General features: G+C 43.5%; 1 non-coding gene across 1 annotated transcript; it reads right to left on the bottom strand.

Moving 5' to 3' along the window:
* Positions 1–21,787: 21,787 nt before the first annotated feature.
* On the bottom strand, positions 21,788–21,861 carry TRNAT-AGU (transfer RNA threonine (anticodon AGU)). The gene has a single exon. It is a non-coding gene; the product is annotated as a tRNA-Thr (tRNA).

Here is a 21,861-nt window from a genome sequence, read left to right as displayed (position 1 = left end):
CCCACCAGCCTGAGCTGAGGCGTAGGACCCCTCTCCAACACCCCTCCCATTTGATATTCTCCCTTTAGGGAGAGAAGGTTGAGAGGAACTGATGGTCTATCAGTGAAAGATACAGACGAAGTAGCTCACTAACTCACTTTCACTGCGCAGGCTGATTGGACTTCAATTAAAAATTTGGAAAAACCCTTTTAATGTTTCTGGGTTTTCTTATTCTCTCTCTTCTAATTCCTTTGGTGATTTTTCCAAAGCAGACTTCTTCTTAGGAGATGTATTAAAGGATTTAAAAATCAAATAATGAGGTAAATTACTGATTTATGGTATAGAGCCCTAGCCTAAGTGTGATTTGGTTTCTGAATTCCCTCAGACTGCTGACTGTCCGTGAGCAGGCATTTATTTATATATGGCAAAAATGTTCGGTAGAGGCAGGGGCACTGGCAGGGAGGCTCTGCAGTTGCGTTCCCACCTGAGGATGCTGCCGACTTCAATATAGGTTTGCAAGTTACTTAAGGAATCAAGGATTGAGACCAAGGTCATGGGGTATCATATTGGAGCCGGAGGCAAAAGAAAAATCTGAGCCCTTATGTACACTTATCGAAATAACTTCCTATATTTCAAACCAAGTGGAAAAGGTTAATAAAAGCTCTACAATCACGAATTATCACTATATATAAAGGTCCACTTTCTCCAGTCTGTTCATATCCCATTGTCAACCCTCATACACCCCCATGGCAGGGGACAGCCAGGAACTTGGAGCTGATTGGAAACACCTGTCCCCATTGCAGAGTAGTGCACGGTTATAAAACAAGCAACAACAGCCTGTCTTGATTCCAACTTTTGATATTTTGTTCATCACGGATTTTTTTGCATTTATTTGGATTTTTTTAAATGTTGCATTAAAATCTAATTTATCTTGATTACTGAGTTTTTTGGCACTCCCTTAAATTCTGTGCCCAGGATGATTGCCTCACTTGCCTACCCTAGCCCCTGCCCATATCGAGACTGTGGCTGTCGGACACCCCGTTTCCAATCTAGTCTCATGGTGGTGTAGTGCCCTCTAGAGGCTGCTGCCCCAGCGCTGGGAGTCCCCAGTGTAGCACTGGCCCTGTCCTCTCCCCTACTGCCCTCTCGCCACGTCTGGCATAGTTCCCGGTCGCTCTGTCTCTGCTGCAGTACTCCTCCACCCTGGCTGCAGTGACCTGAGTCCTTCCACCTCTGCAACCTTTTAATAAACATCCCAGGTCGGCTTTAGTTGTATCCAAAAGGTTTCAACCCAAAATCTTTCAGCTAGTGGAGAATTTAGTACTGGGAAGGGGTGATATAATAATAGACCCAGAACATGCAGGCTGGCTAGGGCTGGTGAGGGAGCAGCAGCAGGGTAGGGGGGCCCAGACATGGGATCAGTATCCTCCTGGCAGGAAGCTGGCCTTCCTAGTCAGGAGGAAGTAAAGTTGCTGTCACACGCACATGCATCTCATGAGGCATGGACTGGGGGCCACTGAGGCCTTCAGCAATCTGCTCCAGGAGACAGGAGCAAGAAGGCAAGCTGAGAGGAGAGGGAAGGGACACAGAGGCATCCCACATTAATCCCCATCCCAAACAACAGGGCCACTGCCATTGCCAACTCACTTGCTGCACACTCCAAGCCCTACATGACATGGTAGAAGCCAATGTCACAGGGGCGTTCCCCACATTCTTCATCATTCACCCACATGCAGACAATAAACTCAACCCCTTTCTTATCCAATTGCTTACTAGATGCTAATTAAGAGGACTCTGGGTTGGGAATAATTGTTTTTCTTGATTTCAAATAGCTATTTGAGGGTCAAAGGCCAAAGTGGCTTTGGCAAGTAAAACTGAAACAAGGTCTTATGGCCACCTGGTCCAAGTTTGTTGCAGGTGCCTTCCAGGAGGGCAAACCTTTCATTGTCCAAACTGAGCTGTAGACCAGATACCTCTCACTTACACAGTTTGCACCTCCCTGCTGTGCCCAACTCAATTCATGGCCACATGATTTACTGAGTCAATAATTCTTACTCCAATCTTCCCACATCCAATCCATCATTAGGACCTGCTAATCCCCACAATGTATCTCAAATCTGCTCACCTCTCACCATCACCACGGCCACTGTCCTGGTCCCAGCCACCATCTCCTCTCTCCTGGACCTCCTCAAAAGCCTCCTGTGTGGTCCCCTGCCTCCCAATTCATCGCCTACTTTTTTAACATGCAAATTGGATCATGACCCCTGCAGAACAGATTGCAAAGTTTTTGGTTTAAGCTGTGTGATTCTGTGGGACTTGCCCTGACTTTCACCTTCTGCAAGCCCCACTCACCACCACCTCGTTCTGACCTCAGAACATTTCCACTCTTCCCAGAGCTAATTTCTACTCTTCCGCTGTTCTGCCATAATAATGGCCAAGAGGCAGAGCCAGAGAGCATTTATAGGAATGTTCTGGGTTCTGTGAGGAGCCTCTCTGGCATGTGGACATCCTGACAGACCCCAGGTCTCCAGGGACCCCTGCAGAAAAGAACAGTAAGCACCCAGGGCCAGCTGCTCACTGGAGCCAGCAGTGAGAAGACAGCTCTGCTTACTTCTATCAGGGAGTCTCTCCTTAGGCAGAAACCATGCTTGGATGCTCTGTAAGACCCTTTCTGGGACCCTAGCAGAGGTGCTTCACAGTACAGTGTCTTTTATTTATTTATTTATTTTTATTGAATCATAATTGATTATACGTATTTTGGGGATTCAATGTTGACATATGTTGATCAAATCAATATTACCAGTATGTATATTGTTACAAATTGTACTTATTCTTTATGCCCCTTGTTCAATCTCTCCCCATCCCCCTCTCCCTCCCCCTCCCCCCACTGATAACCCTAGATTTCTTCTCTCCCTCTGAAAGAGTAATGGTTTCTCTGTTGATTTGTTGCCTAGATGATCTTTCCAATGCTAAAAGGTTTGTTCAGGTCCCCCAGTGTTATCACAGAACAGATGCTTCTTCTGTCACTGTGGAATGGGCTTTGTGGGGGGAGAGACATCCTCTTCTTTTCTTTGGTCTCTGCTGGTGACTCTCCTTGTGTCAATGCACTCCAGTGGCTGGTAGACCATCTGCGTGGTGGTTGTGGCTACTTTCAAGGCAGCAGTGGTTGCTGTGATGACTGGTGGGCCACCCACATGGAGATGATATTTTTGGCATGCTCCTTGGCGCTGGTGGTGTGCCTGGTTATGGGCGGGGATAGTGTTTTTTAAATGGCTATTTTGCTCTCATATACATTAAGATCCATGTTTTCCCAATTACATTTTAAAAGCTCAGTCATTTGTATAGAAATTAGCACAAAAACCTTCTACCGTGAGATTTATGAATGGGAGCAAAAGTTGTACAACTTTGAAGTAAGATGGTGGAAGGACAGGAACGGGAGATCAGAAAAGAAAAAAGTGGCTTTAGAGAAAAGGAGCTGAGGTTTCTTTGAATTAAAAACATCAATGTTATAAAATCAAGGTCGAGGATTTGGGTCCCCAGACTGGCCAGCCACCAAAAAAATATACAACAACAAAAAAATCATCAAAACCACAATGAGATAACACTTCACATCTGTTAGGATGGCTACTGGGAAAACACACACACAAAGAACATAGCAAGTGTTGGCAAGAATGTGGAGAAATTGGAACTCGTGTGTTGCTGGTGGGAACATAAAATGGTGCAGCCACTGTGGAAAACAGTGTGGCAGTTCCTCAAGAAATTAACGATAGAACTACCATATGACCCAGCAATTGCACTTCAGGGTACATACCCAAAGGAACCGAAAGCAGGGTGTCAACAGATACTTGTACACCCATGTTCATAGCAGCGTTATACACATCAAAAGGTGGAAGGCACCCAAGTGTCTTGACAGATGAATAGATAAACAACAAGTGGTATAGCCATACAATGGAATATTACTCAGTCTTAAAAAGAAGGAAGTTCTGACACATGCTACAACATGGATGAACCTTGAGGACATTATGCTAAGTGAAATAAACCAGTCACAAAAAGACAAACACTGTTTGATTCCACTCATATGAGGTACCTAGAGCAGTCAAATGCCTTCAGACAGAAAGCAGAATGGTGATTGCCAGGGCTTGGGAGAGAGGGACAAATAAGGAATAGTTTAATGGGTAAGGAGTTGCAGCTGGGAAAACAAAAAGCCTTCTGGAGAGGGGTGGTGGTGACAGTCGCCCAACAATGTGAATGTACTTAATGCCACTAAACTGTACACTTTAATGATTAAAATGGTAAATGTCATGTTATGAGTCTTTTACCACAATACAAAATAAAAATTAATTTAAAATATTAAAAATAAACTGGCAAAATTTATGGTTATAACAACATTTCCACCTAAGCTCTGTGGGGTGGGTGGCACAGCCAGCCCGGGCTGCTGCTTTGATTTCCTCGTGTCTCTGCCACTCTGCAGCATAGGTCTGCCAGGGGGAGAATAGCAAGGCTCAGGCACACCCAGCCCCAGTCCACCCAGCCAGCCCTGCTGCATCTGCAGGCACGGCCATGGCAATGGGTTCAGTGTGGCCAAGTGCATCTATCTAGCCATAGATACTCTCTAAGCCATTGATGGCTCTTACAACTTTAATAGACCAGCAACAGTAAAATCACTTCCCTTCAGTATTGAGCAGTAATTTGAAAATGTAGGCCTGGAACAATGATAGTAAGTATGTCATAATAGCACCATTTCAAAAAAAAAAAAATGTTATTGCAATAAAAATGTTAGCACCAGGTCACCCCTGGGTTTACATAACCCTCTCTGCAGTAACTCTGAGTGGAGAGTGCTATTCTAATTTTCATTCGAAAAGCTCCCCTTGGCTCTGCTGAAGCACTCAGAACTGCCCTGAAACAATAATCATTTGTGTATTGATTTGGGGGAGAATTAATCCAATTCAATCCACCTCACTAAATTATTAATGGAGCAGTGCGCATCAGAACCCGCAAGGTAGGTAAACAGATAAGGTTTGTTCTTTAACCCTGTTGCTGCCACAAGAATAAAGCTGACACGCTGAAAGAGCCTGAGTCCAGAGGCACAAGTGAAAACCATGGAACCCAAGGCTGGAGGGATGTATTAGGAAAGCCATCGGGATAAGCCCTCACATCCCAAGGAACAGCCCTTTTGTGATCACGGGGAGTCAGAGAGGGGCAGGCCAAGCTGACGTTCAGCACCTGTGAGAGATGAAAGCAGCCTGCTGAGGGGCTCCAGGTGTCTGTAGTGAGACCACCAGTCCCTGTTAGAGTTGCTGGGACTCCCTGGGGGACTCAATAGGACTAGGACAGTGCTACCCACCTGCCAGGGCTCAGAGGGCGCCTCCACCACCACAGACAGCAAACCTGTATTATGGACTTAATAGCTGTATTTAAATGGACCCAATTTTATCTGATTTATGTATTTCTACTTCAAAAGGAAATTTTATGTTAATACCTTTAATGCAGAGCCAGATCACTAGCCATAAATAGATAACCGTAAATATAAACATGACCAACACAAAACATTGTAGATTGTGTGGCTTTTCTCTCTCTCTCATTCTCCACCAGGGAGATTTAGGAAGTTGTCTAGAGCATTCAAGGCACAGTAGCACCAAAATGGAGACTTTGTCCTCAACAGAATGAGAAGCACTGAAAGGGGACTGAAGTGGGTATAACGTGCAGTGGTTTACGGCGGGGTGTGACAGTCCAGATCATCTCCTTTCCACCAGAAGCCATTCCAGCAAGCAGGAAGACCCAGCACGATCAAGGGCAGGGACTCTGGAGTCAACCTACCAAGGATTTGACCCAGCTCCCCATTAACTCCCCATGTGAGCATGAGTCTTTACTTCTGCCTTGGGTTCCTTATCTGTAAATAGGGACCTGACAGGACCTGCTTCACTAAGTCGTGGTAAGAACTAAAAGAGTTAACTAAAAGAGTGAGACGTCGACAACATTGCCTGACCCAGAGTAGGCAGTAGGTAACATATGAGGGGTCTTCAAAAATTCCATGGAAAATGTGCATTATGAAAAAACTAGGCAGGGATTACAAACATTTTTCGCACCAAAATAAACTCGTACTCACTCATTATGACCTTTCTGAAAAGGATCTAGTTTGAGGCACTAAGGAGAAAACATCACTTTGGAAAGAGCCCCTATCAGAGCACCATGAATTCTGCTAACATTGAAGTAAGAACAAACATCAAATTTATGGCGAATCTTGAGTGGAAGAATGGTGAAAGCACTGATGCTTTACAAAAAGTTTGTGGGGACGGTGCTCCAAAGAAACCAGCAGCTTACAAATGGATAACTCGTTTTAAGAAGGGACTAAATCTGAACAGATATGATGCTGATGGGGATGTGGCGGAGAGGGAGGGAGGAAAGGGAGGAATGGGTAAAGGGCCATGAAAACCAACTACATTATATATTGATAAATTTAAATAAATAAATAAAAGAAGGGCCTAAATGATGTTCAAGGTGAAGCCCACAGTGGCAGACCATCCACACCAATTTGCAAGGAGAAAATTAATCTTGTTCATGCCCTAACTGAAGAGGACAGATGATTCGACCTACGATTAACAGAAGAAACAATAGCCAATACCATGGACATCTTGACTGGTTCAGCTTACACAATTCTGACTGAAAAATTAAAGTTGAGCAAACTATCCCCTCGATGGGTGCCAAAACTTTGCACCCAGATCAGCTACAGACAAGAGCAGAGCTTTCAATGGAAATTTTAAACAAGCAGGATCAAGATCCTGAAGCATTTCTTTGAAAAACTGGAACAGTTGATGACACATGACTTTACCAGTACGTTTCCAAAGACAAGGCACAATCAAAGCCATGACTATCAAGAGGTGGAAGTGCCCAGTCAAAGTAGAAGCAGACCAGTCAAGAGCAAAAGTCATGGCAACGGTTTTTGGGGATGCTCAAGGCATTTTGCTTGTTGATTTTGTGGAGGGCCAAAGAACAATAACATCTGCTTATTATGTGAGTGTCTTGAGGAAATGGTAAAGCTTTAGCAGAAAAATGCCCAAAAAAGCTTCACCTGAAAGTCCTTCCCCAGCACAACAATGCTCCTGCTCATTCCTCTCATCAAATAAGGGCAAATTTGCAAGAGTTTTGATAGGAAATCATTAAGAATCCACCTTACAGTCCCGATTTTGGTTCCTTCTGACTTCTTTTTGCTTCCTAATATGTAAAAAAAAAAAAATTTTTAAGGACACCCATTTTTCTTCAGTTAATAATGTCGAAAGAACTATGTTAACGTGGTTAAATTTCCAGGACCCTCAGTTCTTTAGGGATGGACTAAATGGCTGGTATCATCGCTTACAGAAGTGTTTTGAACTTGATGAGCTTATGCTGAGAAATAAATTTTATATTTTTTATTTTTATCTTTTAATTCCATTTTTCCACAAACGTTCTGAAGCCCCCTCATACTAGCCATGATCAGACTGCCCCCTCTGGGGAAACTCCTATCCAGTCTTCAGAACCCAGAGCACCTATCCTCTCTCTGCCCTCCTAGAGGGAGATCATCACTCTCTCCTTCCTCACTGCTGCCTCTGTGCCTTGAGCAGTCATCCGGAGCTGCACACGTAATCTTCTTGGGATTTACAGACTTATTTTCATGGTTGTCCATGTCCTCCTTCCTAGAGGTGCTAACATGCCTTTTATAGCCCCCTCACCCAGGGCAGCTCTGCCCGCACCTACACGTAGGGGTGATCAGCTGGCATCCCCACACTTGAGTTGAAGCAGATGACAGAGCATAGCTCAGCTGCCTGCAGATAGCCTGTTCATTCATTCTGTCTCCAGTCTCTCATTCCATAAGTCACAGCCTGCCGGAAAGGAGTTCTGCTGGACATTCCAGCTTCCATGGAGTCAGGCATCACCTCTGGGGAATTTTGCACCAACCCATTCTCCTCCCAGCCTATGCCAGCCTGAGCTTGGTGCATACTTCCTTTTCTTTGTTTTCATATTTCACTACATACTCATAGTAGTAAGAATACAAGTACATGACCGTTGTGCTACATGATTCTGCATGTTTTAAACTTTGACATATTGCTTGTATCCTCTGACCCCTTGCTTTTTTCCATTATGTCTTCAAGACGTAGCCACATTTAATCAGCCAGCAGCTATGGCTGCATGGCTCCCAGGCCACACTTCCTGCATGCCTCTCCCAGCCAGTGGCTGGGCCTGGAGGGGGCACAAAGGCCAGTCCATTCCTGTGAGATAGGGGACTTCCCTAACGTGCAACTTTGGCTGGAGGACCCATCAACCTGGCTGGATGGACCTTTTCTGAAACTGTGCTGCAGTCTGGAACGCTCCCTACCCCATCCTCCTCCCTCCCTCCTCTTTGCCAGGGGTCACTGCCCAGAGGTTCTCCCCAATTTCTTGGCCCCCTCCCCATTATTGTTCAGGCATTTCTCCCAATAAATATCTTGCAGATCTAATCCATCTTAGTGTCTGCTTCTCAAAGGACCAAAACTAACACAACTCATTTTAAAATTTTCCTTCTTACTATTCTGCAGAATACAGAATACCACCACTTACACATCCATCCCTCTGCTGACGGACATGTAGACTGTTTTAGTGTTTTGCAGTTGCCAGTAATGCTGATACATGCGGTAGTTTCTGAGCTATGGGGGATGCATAACTGGGTGTTTCCCCTTAGCTTTGCATCAGGGTCTACAAGGGCACTTCAAAAAGCTCACGGGAAGATTAGTATTACCTTTTAATTCTATTTTTCCATGAATTTCTTTTTTTTTTTTTAAAGAAAAGGTAATTTTATTAATATTATTTTTTACATTCTAGGATGTTGTTGCAGAGCAGTTGGGAGGCAGGAAGAGAGAGGTAAGGGAAAGGAAATGGGATGGGAGAAGGAGGAAGGAGGAGGAGCGGGATTGAGGCCTGTGATACCTGCCTCAATCCCAAGGGGAGACCAGGGGTGCTTCCAGTGGTGGCTTGCACTGGAAGCCCCCCTGGGGGCTCACTCAGCTGAAGCTCGGTGGTTGTCACTGGGCTGGCTGCATGTGTCAGTGGGGGCATGGCTGAGGCCCAAGGCCCCCCACTGCCCAGGCTGGGAGAGCCCAGGGTGCTTCCTGTGGTGTCTCGGTGATCACTGCTGGGCTTGCTGCTCGTGTCGGTGGGGCATGGCCAAGGCCCTTGTCCCCCACCCTTGGGATTGGTTGCAGATGTCAAGGGGCATTGCTGAGGCCCCCAGCCCTCCCCATGTTCTGGCTTGGTAACCCAGGGGACTTCCAGTCCTTCTAGGTGTTACAGGTGTTCTTTGGTGAAATGAGACCTTTACTAGTTAATATGAACCTTTGTCTCTGGTTGCAGGTACTTTGTTTTTTCTTTCATTTCTGTGTTGGATTATTTGCTGTTCCCCCCATTTAAACTCTGCACTAGAACTAATTTGTTGTCCTTTGCTTACTTCTAAAATGTGGGAACTTCCTGTGGGAACTGGTACTTGAGCTCTGTGGTTGAGCTAAATTGCTGCTTTCCTACTAATTCCCTAGGGAAGGCTTTTTGTGCAGCTCAGGGTTTAATGGTTGACTTTATAGGTACTTCTGGCTCTCGAGAGATCTGGCATACCTGGGTTGTGTAGAAACTCTGGTCTGGGCCTGAGTCCTTTCATCAAACTGCACCCCATGCAATTCTGTATTCCTGACCAGTCTCCTCTGAGTGGTCTTTCACTGACTGGGGTGCAGGTCAGCTGTCCATGCTGTGCCCCAGTGTTCTCCCAGTGGGCCTGTCTCCCCCACCACCCATGCTCCAAACATTTCCCAAGTGATAGGCCCTGTGCCAGTCTTCAGCTGTTCTTACTCCTCACTCCTGCGTGGGTCCACAGGAACCCTATTAGTGGTCTTGCTTGCCTGGGGGCAACCAAGACCCTCTTCTCCCCTGCTGCCTCCCAGCAACTTCATTTGAAGGGTACAGCTGCAGCTTTTCCCGGCTCCTGCTCCGTGCAGTCAGCAGCTCCAGCCTGGACGTGGCCAGGGCTCAAAATGGTCAGAGCGGTTTTTTCTTTCTCTCATCATGGCTTCTCCCACCTTCATGCACTCTGTAATCCTCTCCTCCTCTTTCCCTGAGCTCTAGCAGCCCTAGCTTAGCTGTCGTTGCTTTTTTTAGAGTTGTAAATTGGTTGATTTGTGGGAGAGAGTGACTCCAGGGACCGTCTATTCTGCCATCTTGACCGGAAGTGTCCATGAATTTCTTGAAGTGCCCATGTGTGTGGCGGCAGTGTCTGTGATGGCTCCTAATGATCCCAGACTGCTAGTATTCAAGCTCATGAGTGCTCTTCTCCTCTTCAATGTAGGCTGACCTCTCTTCTAGTGAATAGCAAACACTATAATGGATGTCATGTTCAAGATTAGCTTATAAAAAAATCTAGACTTCCATCCTAGGCTGCCCTCTCCTGCCCTCTCTCACTCTCACTTCCTCACTCAGAGGGAAGCCACATTGTGAGCTGTCCCATGGAGGCAAACATGGAAAGAACTGAGGAAGGCCTCCAGCCAACAGCCAGCAAGGAACTAAATGCTGCCAAGAGTCATGTGAGTGAGCTTGGAAGTGGCTCCTCCCCAGAGTCAAGCCATCAGATGGGACTGCAGCCCTTGCTGACCCCTTGACTGCAGCCTCCTAAGAGGCTGTGAGTCAAGAGACATCCAACTAAGCCATGGCCAGGTTCATGACCCACAGAAACTATGAAATAATACATATTTGTTTTTGTAAGCCACTGAGCTTTAGGGTGATTTGTTATGCAGCAGTAGATACCTGATACAGTATCCAAATGCATTCATAAACATCTGGCCAATTCCCCTACCCTAAAGCTAACATTGGATCTTGGGCTCTTGCCCATGAGGAAGACAGAGCCATCAACCTCATTCAACCTCAGAGGCTGCTGGGGACAGCACCACCACCACGCTGGGTGCCAGATCTTGACTCCATCATGCTTCCACATTCATTCATTCCTTCACTCATTCTTTTACTCTTCATTTATATTGGAACCCCGCTATCCACCAAGCACTGTTTTAGGTACTGCTAATACAGCAATGGAGAGGACTCTGCTTGAGGACTAACAGGGAGGTGACTCTCATTATGCAGGCAGGTAAATGACCACAATGCCCTCAGGTGAAGACAAGCACATTGGAGAACATAAAACAGGGATCACACGTGGCCTGAAGGGGGGAATGCACCAGGACAGCCAAGACCCACCACAGGTGGCCTTCAAGTTGAGACGTGAATAAGGGGTCTATCAACCAACACTCCCTACCCTGCTTTCTGCAGGAGTTGACATGCTCAGGGCCAAAATCAGCCATCACCACCTCTCTCCGGCCTTGGCTATGGAAGAGAGAGGGCAGGGGTGGGAAGTGGCAGGGAGGGAGCTGTGGTGGCTGGTCATTGGGTTAGCCCTTATTCTGCCAGCATCAGGCTGGTGTCCAGCTTTGCTGCTGCAGGTTCCATAAACCACCCCCAAAGAACACCCTTCCTCCCCGATACACACAAGTTCCTCAGCCTACAGTGTCCAAGAGTAAAGTCCCACCAGAGGATCCATGCTGGGGAATGTCCCCTCAGCCACTCTCGTGGGGAAGTTTGGGATAGGGTAGGAGGGGTAGGGGTGGAGCAAGAACTAGACACTTGCTTCTAAGTTAAACTTAACACACAGAAACACTTGAAGGCATGGGAGGGGGCTCCAATTCTACATAATAACATTTTAAAATTTTAAACAGAAATAGAGGTTTTCAGTGAATCCACAGATCACGGATGGCCAAGATGGGCTCGCTGAATATGAAAGTGATATACGCTCATTGTAAAGAAAATGAAGACCAGCCACCCAGAGAACAACACTGCTATTTTGGCAAATATCTTTCCAGATACTGAAAAAAAAAAAAAATGTTTTTTATTGTGGTAAAATATACACAAAATTTACCATTTTAACCTTTTTTAAGTGGACAGTTCAGTGGCATTCAGTACACTCAGTTGTTGTGTAACCACCACCCTCAGTCATTCCAGAACTTTTTCCACGTTCCCTAACGGAAACTCCTTACCCATTAAACAGCAGCTCCCGGGTCCCCACCCCCAGTCCCTGGCAGCCACCATTCTACTGTCTCTGTGATGTTGACCACTCTAGGTACCTCATCGAAGTGGAATCATATGGCATTTATCCTTTGTGACTGACCAGACCACTTTTTGAAATGCTCATAAACAGACATTTTACAGAAATGGAATCGCAATAAGCATGGTTTTAAAATTTCTTGTACTTGGCGATACCTCCGCGACATCCCTCCACATTCCCACGGGAAGTTCTGCACCCTCATTTTTAGTGCCTCCTCCACACGCCATGGAAAGTCTTTTATCTAACTAGTCCCTGTTAGTGGACATTAGGTTGTTTCTAGTATCTCTCCTGTGTAACCTTCAGTAAGTGACCTTGGTATTCATCCTCACAATCCAGTCTTTAAGACGAGCACCTTTAAGATGAGGCACAGTTTCCAGGCAAACAGTGCACATTTATTATTTTTTTATTTTATTTTATTTTATTTTTGGTCTTTTCCGTGACCGGCACTCAGCCAGTGAGTGCACCGGCCATTCCTGTATAGGATCCGAACCCGCGGCGGAGCGTCGCTGCGCTCCCAGCGCCGCACTCTCCCGAGTGCGCCACGGGCTCGGCCCAAACGGTGCACATTTAAATGTTGATGCACATCATCAGACTGTACCTGGACAGTGGGCCAGCTCACATTACCTTCGGTGGAATACAAAAAGTGCTCGCTGTCTCAGCAACTCTTGGGATTATCATCAGCCTCTGTATAATATTTTCTTTTTTTTTTAATATGGCAGGAAGAAAAATACTGTTTCAGTTGGCATGTATTTTATTGATCATGTTTTCAGATGTTTATTGGCCATTTGCCTTTCTTCCTTTGTGAACTGCCTATTCCTACTTTTTGTGGGGTTTTTCCCCCCAAGAGAAAAAAGTATTCAGCAATAGGGAGGGTATGTATACTGCTCTCAGGAACAAGACTGAATGAAATTGTGCCTCTTTATGCATCTCGGAGTGGTATATTTGTCAAAAGAATGAACATGCTTTGAAATCCCTCCTTCAGCAGAAGTTTTCCAGGATACTTGAATTTTTCAATTAGTGAATTATTAGCATCACAGCAGCTGAAATGAGCAGCACCAAGAAGCTTATCAGTGTCCCTCCAGCTTCCAAGTCTAAAATAACGAGCAAAAAAAGGCAAGTTATCTGACATTGGAAGTACAAATTTATATTCCCACAGGCAGCTGAAGCCAAGTTCTGCTTAACATTGTCCCTGGCACTTAATAAGCTGTGTACAGACAGGAGGTCACCAAGATTCTTGGAGTGGGTTTCCTTTTTCCACACTTGAATCTCTACATCGTCAACAAAGGAAATTGTGCAAAAAACAAGAGACTAATAGTTTTCCCCCAGACAATGAGCAACAGAAACGTCCATCTGAAAAGTTCCTTTGACTATTTGTTTAAATAACATTCTATGCCACTTAGAAAACCAAAAAATAATGTTCTTTTCATTTTTATCTGTTTTTTAAAATTTTCTGTAATTAGAGAGGAGAAAACAACCCCAGTTGCCTTAATTTTGTCACCAAAAGCCAGTCTAATTTGATTCCGTCTAAAGTGTGGCCTCAGGTTGCCATGAATTAGTCAAGTTTGGGGGATGGAGAGAAAATGGGCACACCCAGAATCATTGTGAACTCAGGGTGCCTAGCAAAGTTTAGTCATAACAACAATGACAACAATAATGATAGAAGTTCTTAAAGGAATTACAATGCCTGCAAGGCAATAAGTTTGGTTTTCGCTCCTGGGAAGGTAAAATCCCAAATTATTATCCCCATCATTACTGTCATTTTTGATATGTCTCAGCCCAAAATTCAGATGATCTCAGGCATGTCTTGCTGTTCATCCTTGTCATGACTGTCCTTTGTGCACCTTCTCCATGCAAGATTCTTACATGTAGTAAGTCAAAGAGAATTTCTCTCACTTTATGAAAAACAAGAGTGAGGGGCAATGTGGGGTGACTCAGCTACAGAAGCTCACCTATTAGACTAAGGAGGAGGAAGCCGGATGAGGGAAAGTGACAGGTGATATGAAAATAAAAGCTCCTCTCTAAAAGAAAACACAAATTGTCCAAGAAAGGAGAGATACTTGAGCATTATAATGCTTTTGGCTGCAAGTAACAGAAACCCAACTCAAATTTTCCTGAGGAACTTTGGCCTGGGGTGTGTCATGGAGCCCAGAATAGGAATGCAGAAAGAAACTTGGAAGCAAACTGGTTTGGGTCTCTCATCCCAGCCCCTCTCCTTGTGTCTGACCTGTTCTCTCTCCCAGCATCTTCTGTTTCCTCCAGCCACATGGCAGAAAACATGGCATCCTACCACCACAATCATCACCCACAGCACCTGGGTCTGCAGCACCTGTGTCTGCATAATTACAGGCCAGCCACCAAAATTCCACATTTTATGGAAGGGCTCTAATTGGCCCAGCCCTGGCCTGGTACCTTTCTGTGTTGATCCATCCTGGGTCAGGTGTCCCACCTGTGGTCAAGGACTAGGGTTATCTGACCTTAAAGCCTTGGGAACTGGCATCAAGCAGGAGCCATTCCTAGATATTCCTGTAGTGTGTCCTATAACTTGTCATGGAACTTCTGAATTGAAAGATTTTGCTGTAAACATAAATTTTTAATTCACTTGGGTAAATACCTAGCAGTAGGATTGATGGACTGTACAGTAAGTGTGTGCTTAACTTTATAAGAAGCTACCAAAGCTCATTCAAGAAGAAATAGATAAGTGAATAGTGCTATATCTATGAAAGAAACTGAATTTTTAATTAAACATTCCAACAAAGTAAGCTTCATGTTCAGACGGTTTCATTGGTGAATTCTACTGAACAACTTAAGAAGAAATTATATCAATTCTACATGATCTTTTCAGGAAGATAAAACAGAAGAGAATACTTCCCAATGCATTTTACAAGGCCAGAATAATTTTGATAAGAAAATCAGACATACTCCGGAAGAAAAGAAAACTAAAAACCAATATGCCACATAAACATATACACAAAATTTCTCAACAACATATCAGAAAATTTAATCCAGCAATATATTAAGAGGTTAACATATAACAACCAAATGGAACTTATCCCAGGAATGCAAGACTGGCTCAACATTAGAAAAACAGTGTAATCTGTCCACAAAAAAACACCCCAAAACATAAATCTATATACCACAAAGAGTGAGTTGTATGAAAATTTTTAGAAATCACCTAGAATGTAAGATGGAATGCACACTGTCACAAATAAATGTATTTACGAATGAGTGTCTTAACCACACCAAAGCTGATGAGGAAGAAAGGAGCTAAGACAGTGTTCTGACTAGCTACTATAAGAAAAAGAGAACTGTACACAAACTGTGTTCTAGTTGGTACATTTGTTTCTCAAAAGGATACAGGTTATAAATTCTGAAACTACACGTGTAATAGGATTGAATGAATAAATAAATTTATTGGCAATCATGAGAGATAGCTTATTCACTGACTGAGAAAGAAGTTACCAAAAAAGCAAGGGAGGAATATTAGAATGAACACTGTGGTGATGGACTGTAGTTGGAGATAACAGTATGAACTCATTTGTTAAAGCATATACACAGATAGAAACAGAAAGATAGATACATGTATATACATGGTTTAGAATAAGTACATAAATTCCCTAGGTCTGTCTGCTGAGACGGACTAGAAGTAGTGGCACCCCAGTAGCAATAAGCACACCCAGCATCCAGATCTTGATCTCTAAATACCATTCACTAATGTAAGGAACCAGGGATCCCTGGGGAAAAGGTTGAAGAGGTTGATTCTAGGGCTAAGACAGGGAATATACAAGATGAGCCAGCAGAGCCAAAACAAGGAAGTGCAAAACAAATTTTCTTTTTGTATTCTCCCCCAAAATCCTTAACCTCAGTATAATTATGAAAAAAATATCAGGTAAACCTAAATTGAGGGACACACCACCAAATTCCTGACCAGTACTCTTCAAAAGGGTCAAAGTCATGAAAGACAAGGGAAGACTGAGGAACTGTCACAGATTGGAGGAGACTAAGGAGATGTGACACAATGTGGGGTCCTGGGTTGGATCCTGGATCCAATAGTGGACATTAGTGAAAAACTGGGAAAATCTCAATAAAGTCTGTAGTTTAGTTAACAGTATTGCACCAATGTTAATTTCTTTGTTTTGATAAACGTATGTTAGGGAAACTGAGTAAAGAGTACATGGGAAACCTCTGTGTTATTTTTACAATGCTTCCGTAAGTCTAAAAGTATTCCAAAATTCTTTTAGTACCTTGCATTAAAATGAGCATTGGGATTCATTGAAAGAGAGGAATCAGAGGTGCACATTCCAGTAACAGATGAAATTGATCAGCCTGGCCATCTCCAGGGCTTGATTCTTACAGGTGTGGATTTACTGAGAGTCACCTGTTTGGCAGCCATCCCAGGTACCCACCCACCCCCATGCCTGCAGTCACCCTCAGCCATGTGCCCTGGGGCTAAACCAAGGGAAGCTCTGCTGAGGCATTCAGGAGCAGACTCCCCAAAGCACCAACTGGCCTCCAGAACCCTCCTTAAAGCAAGGTTCCCAAGCTGCTTTCTGCAACTCAGTCTCAGACACTCACTGGCACCCCGGTAATCTGCCACACACAGCAGAGTAAACCCAGTTAGTGGCTGACTTGGTAGCATTTTATTTTTTAAAATAACTGATCACAACAGCTTTCTAAGGAGCCGCTCTCAGTTCAGAGGGAAATGATCTCAGGGGCACAGATAGGTGAAGAACCAAAACATAAAAGCTAGAAGCCAGTTCACACTAATTCCTACGCCTACCCTTGCCCCCCATCTTAATGCCCTGCCAGCCTGAATTTGCCCATCCTAGACCTTCTAAACTCATGTTTACAGCCCCTAGAGCACATAGTAAATCGTCTCATACCTAATAGACACTCCATGTTTACTGAATTTAAATTAAATTTTGATGAGTTTTTTGTATTAAAGGCTAATCTAATTAACTATAAGAAATGGATGTGGTGTAAAATAATGTTTTTGTTTCCACATTAGTTAACATATTAAATCAAATAAAAATCTTATAAATATCCTATGTACAAACACATTCACCATTAAATTTAGATTTATAATAATAACCACAATTGAACAGGAGTGGGGTGAGGGAAATTAATGACTCCCCCAGCTGAGAACCCTGCACAGAGGAGACCCTACTCTCAACCTTCCCTGGCAGCGTGGAGGAGGCAGCAGTCTTCCCAAGAGACTGTGGGAGGGTTTTTCCCTGATACTGAGGTCACCTCTCCAAACAATCATTAAATGCAAAACCCTCCCCAGGAAGCAGCTAATGGATGTGCCTACCTCTGCCCTCCTAGCCCAGATGATACCTCCCTTCCTCCATCTGCAACCCCTTAAGCCAGAATTGCATGGGAGGTAGAAATGAGGGATAATGGGACAGCCCCACAAATGGAGGACTGGTCCTGCTGTGAGGGCACAGCCCATGGGCAAGAAAGAGTTAAATCCACATGGAGCAGGGGGCAGGCTGGGGTGAAGATCCACATTGCTGTCAACATGACTTTTACTGTTTTAATATTTTTATTGAGATTAACTTTCATGCAGTGAAATGCATGGATCTTAAGCATACAATTCAATGTTTTGACAAATACATACCTCCAACCCATATCAAGAAAAAGAGCATTTCCATCACCCTCAAAAGTTCTTCTGTGCCCCTTCTCAAGAATTCATTCCCTCTGCCACATAGGCAACTACTGATCTGCTGTCACTGTAGATTAAACTGCATTTTCTAGAGTTTCATATAAAGGAAATCATAAACTGTGTACTGTCTCACTCCACACAATATGAGATTTCACCTAGGTTGGTGTAAGTGCTATGGGTTGAATATGTCCCCCCAAAATTCTTGTGTTGGAAACTTGTAATAGGGTAACAGTGTTAAAAGTGTGGGAAATCTAATTACGGTATTTGAAAGGTGGAGTCTCTAAGAGGTGACCGGATCATGAGAATTGTGCCCTCATGAATGGATTAATCATTCATGGAGTAATGGGTTACTGGTTTAATGGGTTATCATGGGTGTGGAGTAGTGCCTTTATAAGGAGAGCACATGAAAGACTCTTACCATTTTCACCAGGTGATGGCCTACGTTGCCACCAGACTCTGTAGAGAGTTCCCACGCAGAAAAAGGTCCTCACCAGATGCACCCCCTGGGCCATGAACTTCCCAGTCTCCAAAACTGTAAGAAATAAATTTGTTTTCTAATATATTACCCAGTTTCAGGTACTCTGTTGTCAGAAATAGTAAACTGACTAATACAGTAAGTATCAGTAGTCCATTCCCTTCGTTGCTACGTGGTGGTCCATTGCCTAGATATACCACAGTTTATTCATCTCCCATGGACACCTGGGCTGTTCCTAGTTTTTGCTATACTCAGAGCATCTGTGAACATTCATGTGCAAGTCTTTTTATAGATATTGTTTTCATTTCTCTCAGATAATCCGGCTTTTCAAATTTTGATAAAATGAAGTAATTTCTACTACTCTGCTAAACCCACTGAGCCCTTTCTTTGTTGAAAATTATTTTGTCACTTACATGTATTATAGATATCTTTTTCTGGTTTGTAACTTGTCTTTTTTTTTCCTTTAAGATCAGATGTATAATTCAATATTCCAATTTGCACAACCTAAAATCTGCCAAAAAATCTAACAAACTATTGGCAGTAATAAGAGAGTCAGACAAGAGGGCTGCTTTAAAGCGCCATGTCCAAATATCAAAGGCATTTCTACACAGCAGGGATGTGCAATTAAAAAAAGAAAAAAAAAAATCATTCCATTCACCATACCTAGAAATAAACCCAGCAAGAAATATATAAGACCTAGATTAAGAACACTGTAAACTCGACCAAAGGACTTGAAAGATGACTTGAATAAATTAAAAGATAAAAGACACTGTAACAAAGTTAAAAAGCAAATGACAGACTGGGAAATAATATTGATCACATCTATAAAAGCAAAGGACTGATAATTAGATAAAAGTACAATCAGTAAGGAAAACAAACAATGCAGCTGAAATACTGAGTAAAGTGAGATAGGAGGTGTTCAGTTTCCCCGGGTTCAAGTTTTAAGCCACTCCCCAAAGTCTCAAACTCCTTATCTGAGCCTTACCTTAGAGAAGAGTTACTGTTGCTTATTGCATCTATTTTCGGTACCAATGGGAGATTGAGAACACAAGGAGTGGACTTATGGAAATCCAGTGGCTGAGCATGCTCAGTAGGAAGGAGTTATATAACCCTAGTAGCTGAGCATGCTTAGTAAAGTGGAATTTATCCTTTGAATTACCTTCCAATGGAGGTGCTGAAGAGCACGGAATATTCTTGAATATGTTTGGTGCATATGATAGAATTTAGCCGATGAGCATGCCCTAAAAAGAGACCAATTGAGCATGTACAAACCTGTTGCATCACCTGTTACATAATTGGGAATTACCCCCTTAGCTGAATATTCATTACATAGCATGAATATGAATTAGATAGTGAAACTATAAAAGTGGAATCCCTGTAGGAGGCAGAGCTGTTGTTCACTCTCCTAGAGCTAGCCCACGCTTTGCCTGAGGCATGTATTTCTTTCTTTTTGTATCAAGCTTTCCTTTAGCAGGCTGCTGTGCACTCTAGAACCAGCCTGCACTTTGTCTGTGAACATGTATTTATTTTTGTACTAAACTTGGTGTGGGCCCTGCTCAGTCTCTGGTGCTAGGCCACACCTTCTCTGTGAAATCTGTATCTCTTATTCATTACATTAAACCTGTTCTCATTTTGTACTGTGACTCTGCTATGAATTCTTTCCTGTGGTGGAGTCAAGAACCTGGTAAGAGAAAAAGTTGGATAAGGGCCAATTGTCAGGCCTTCCCAGACCCTCTCTTCTGGTATCAAAAGAATTTGAACAGGTAATTCACAGAAGGAATACAAATGGTCAATAAACCTAAAGAGGAAGAAAGCCCAACTATACTCATAGGCAATAGAAATGTGGGTTTAAACAACAATGAGATGGCATTTTTCAAAACTATCCATGATGTTGGCAGGCTTCAGTACTGGCAAGTGTGGAGCAAGAGAAGGAGGAAATCAGTGTGGCCTTGGAAGAGGGCTGTTTGGCAGTAGCTATTAAATACAAAGTGTGTATATGCTATGCTCAGTTATCCACTCTCACCTTCATCCTAGAGAAACTTAGGTGCACAAAGGACCCTGTGTTTGAGGGGTGTGCTATCCCACCTGTGTCCATTGTGGTGAGACTCAGAGACAACCACACACCACCACAGTGTCCACCAACAAGGGAGGGCTCCTCTGATTCATGTAACAGCCACAGCCAAACCAAGAATGTAAACCAAGGGTAGACATACAAGGAATCTAGGAGCACTCACCTGGAAAGATTTCCAAGAATATGTAGATCATTTATGTTAAAAGCACCTGATTTATCCCAGGAATGCAAAGTTGGTTTAACATCTGAAAATGAATTAATGTATTACACCAATAGAACAAAAACAAAAATCACTGATGTGAACAGATGCAGAAAATCATTTGACAAAATGCAACACCCTTTCATGATAAACACACTCAACAAATTAGAAATACAAAGGAACTTTTCCAACCTGATAAAAGGCATCTACGAAAAGCTCACAGCCAACATAATACTTAATGGTGAAAGAATGAATGGTTTGCCCATAAGATCAGGAACAAGACAAGAATGTCTGATCTCACGACTTCTATTCAAGGTTCTACTGGAGGCTCTAGCCAGGGCAATTAGGCAAGAAAATTACATAAAAAGCACCCAGAATGAAAAGAATGAAGTAAAACTATCTCTGTTCATAGATGATACAATTTGTATATAGTAAATACTAAGAAATTCACTTGAAAACTATTAGAAATAATAAATGAGTTCAGCAGGTTTGCAGGATATACCAGTAAGATACAAAAATCAATTGGATGTCTATACATTTGCAATGAACAATCTGAAAATGCAACTAAGAAAACGATTTTATTTTCAGCAGCATCAAAAAGAAAATATTTAGGAATAAACTTAACAAAAGAAGTACAAAACTTAAAAAGACCTAAATAAATGGAAAGGCATCCTATGTTCATAGATTGAAGACTTAATATTGTTAAGATAATGATATCCCCCAAAATGACCTATACATTCAACAAAATCCCTATCAAGATCCCAGATGACTTCTTTACAGAAATTGACAGACTGATTCTAAAACTCACATGGAAATTTAAGAGGCCCAGAATAGCCAAAACAATCTTGAACCAGAAAAACCTCTTTGAAGGACTCACACTTCCCGATTTAAAAACTTAATACAAAGCTACAGTTATCAAGACAGCGTTGTACAAGCATAAGAATAGACTTAGATCAATGGAATAAGATTGAGAATGCACAAACAAGGTCTCATATTTATGGTCAGTTAATTTTCCACAAGGATGGAAGCCTGGCGACCGCCCAGGCTCGGCACCGCGTGGGGCCAGCGGAGAGGCCGCTTCCGGGCGAGCCAGAGCGGGAAAGGCGAGCGCTGGGACCCCCGGCCAGACAGTGCAGCTGGGGAAGCAGCGGCCAGCGGCCCGCCCTTGCGAGAGCAGCCGGTGCGGCTTACGGCAAAAGACACAGCAAAACACAGGCCCCTGGGGGGGGGCGTAAAAGTGTACAAAGAGCTTGGACGCTCGGTTGAGGCACCGCTGGGATTCGAACCCAGGATCTCCTGTTTACTAGACAGGCGCTTTAACCAACTAAGCCACGGCGCC

Source organism: Cynocephalus volans, chromosome 10 (genome assembly GCF_027409185.1).
Source record: "Cynocephalus volans isolate mCynVol1 chromosome 10, mCynVol1.pri, whole genome shotgun sequence".
NCBI lineage: Eukaryota > Metazoa > Chordata > Mammalia > Dermoptera > Cynocephalidae > Cynocephalus > Cynocephalus volans.
Note: the sequence above shows the minus strand (reverse complement) of the source record. Positions and strands in the feature narration are given on the sequence as shown.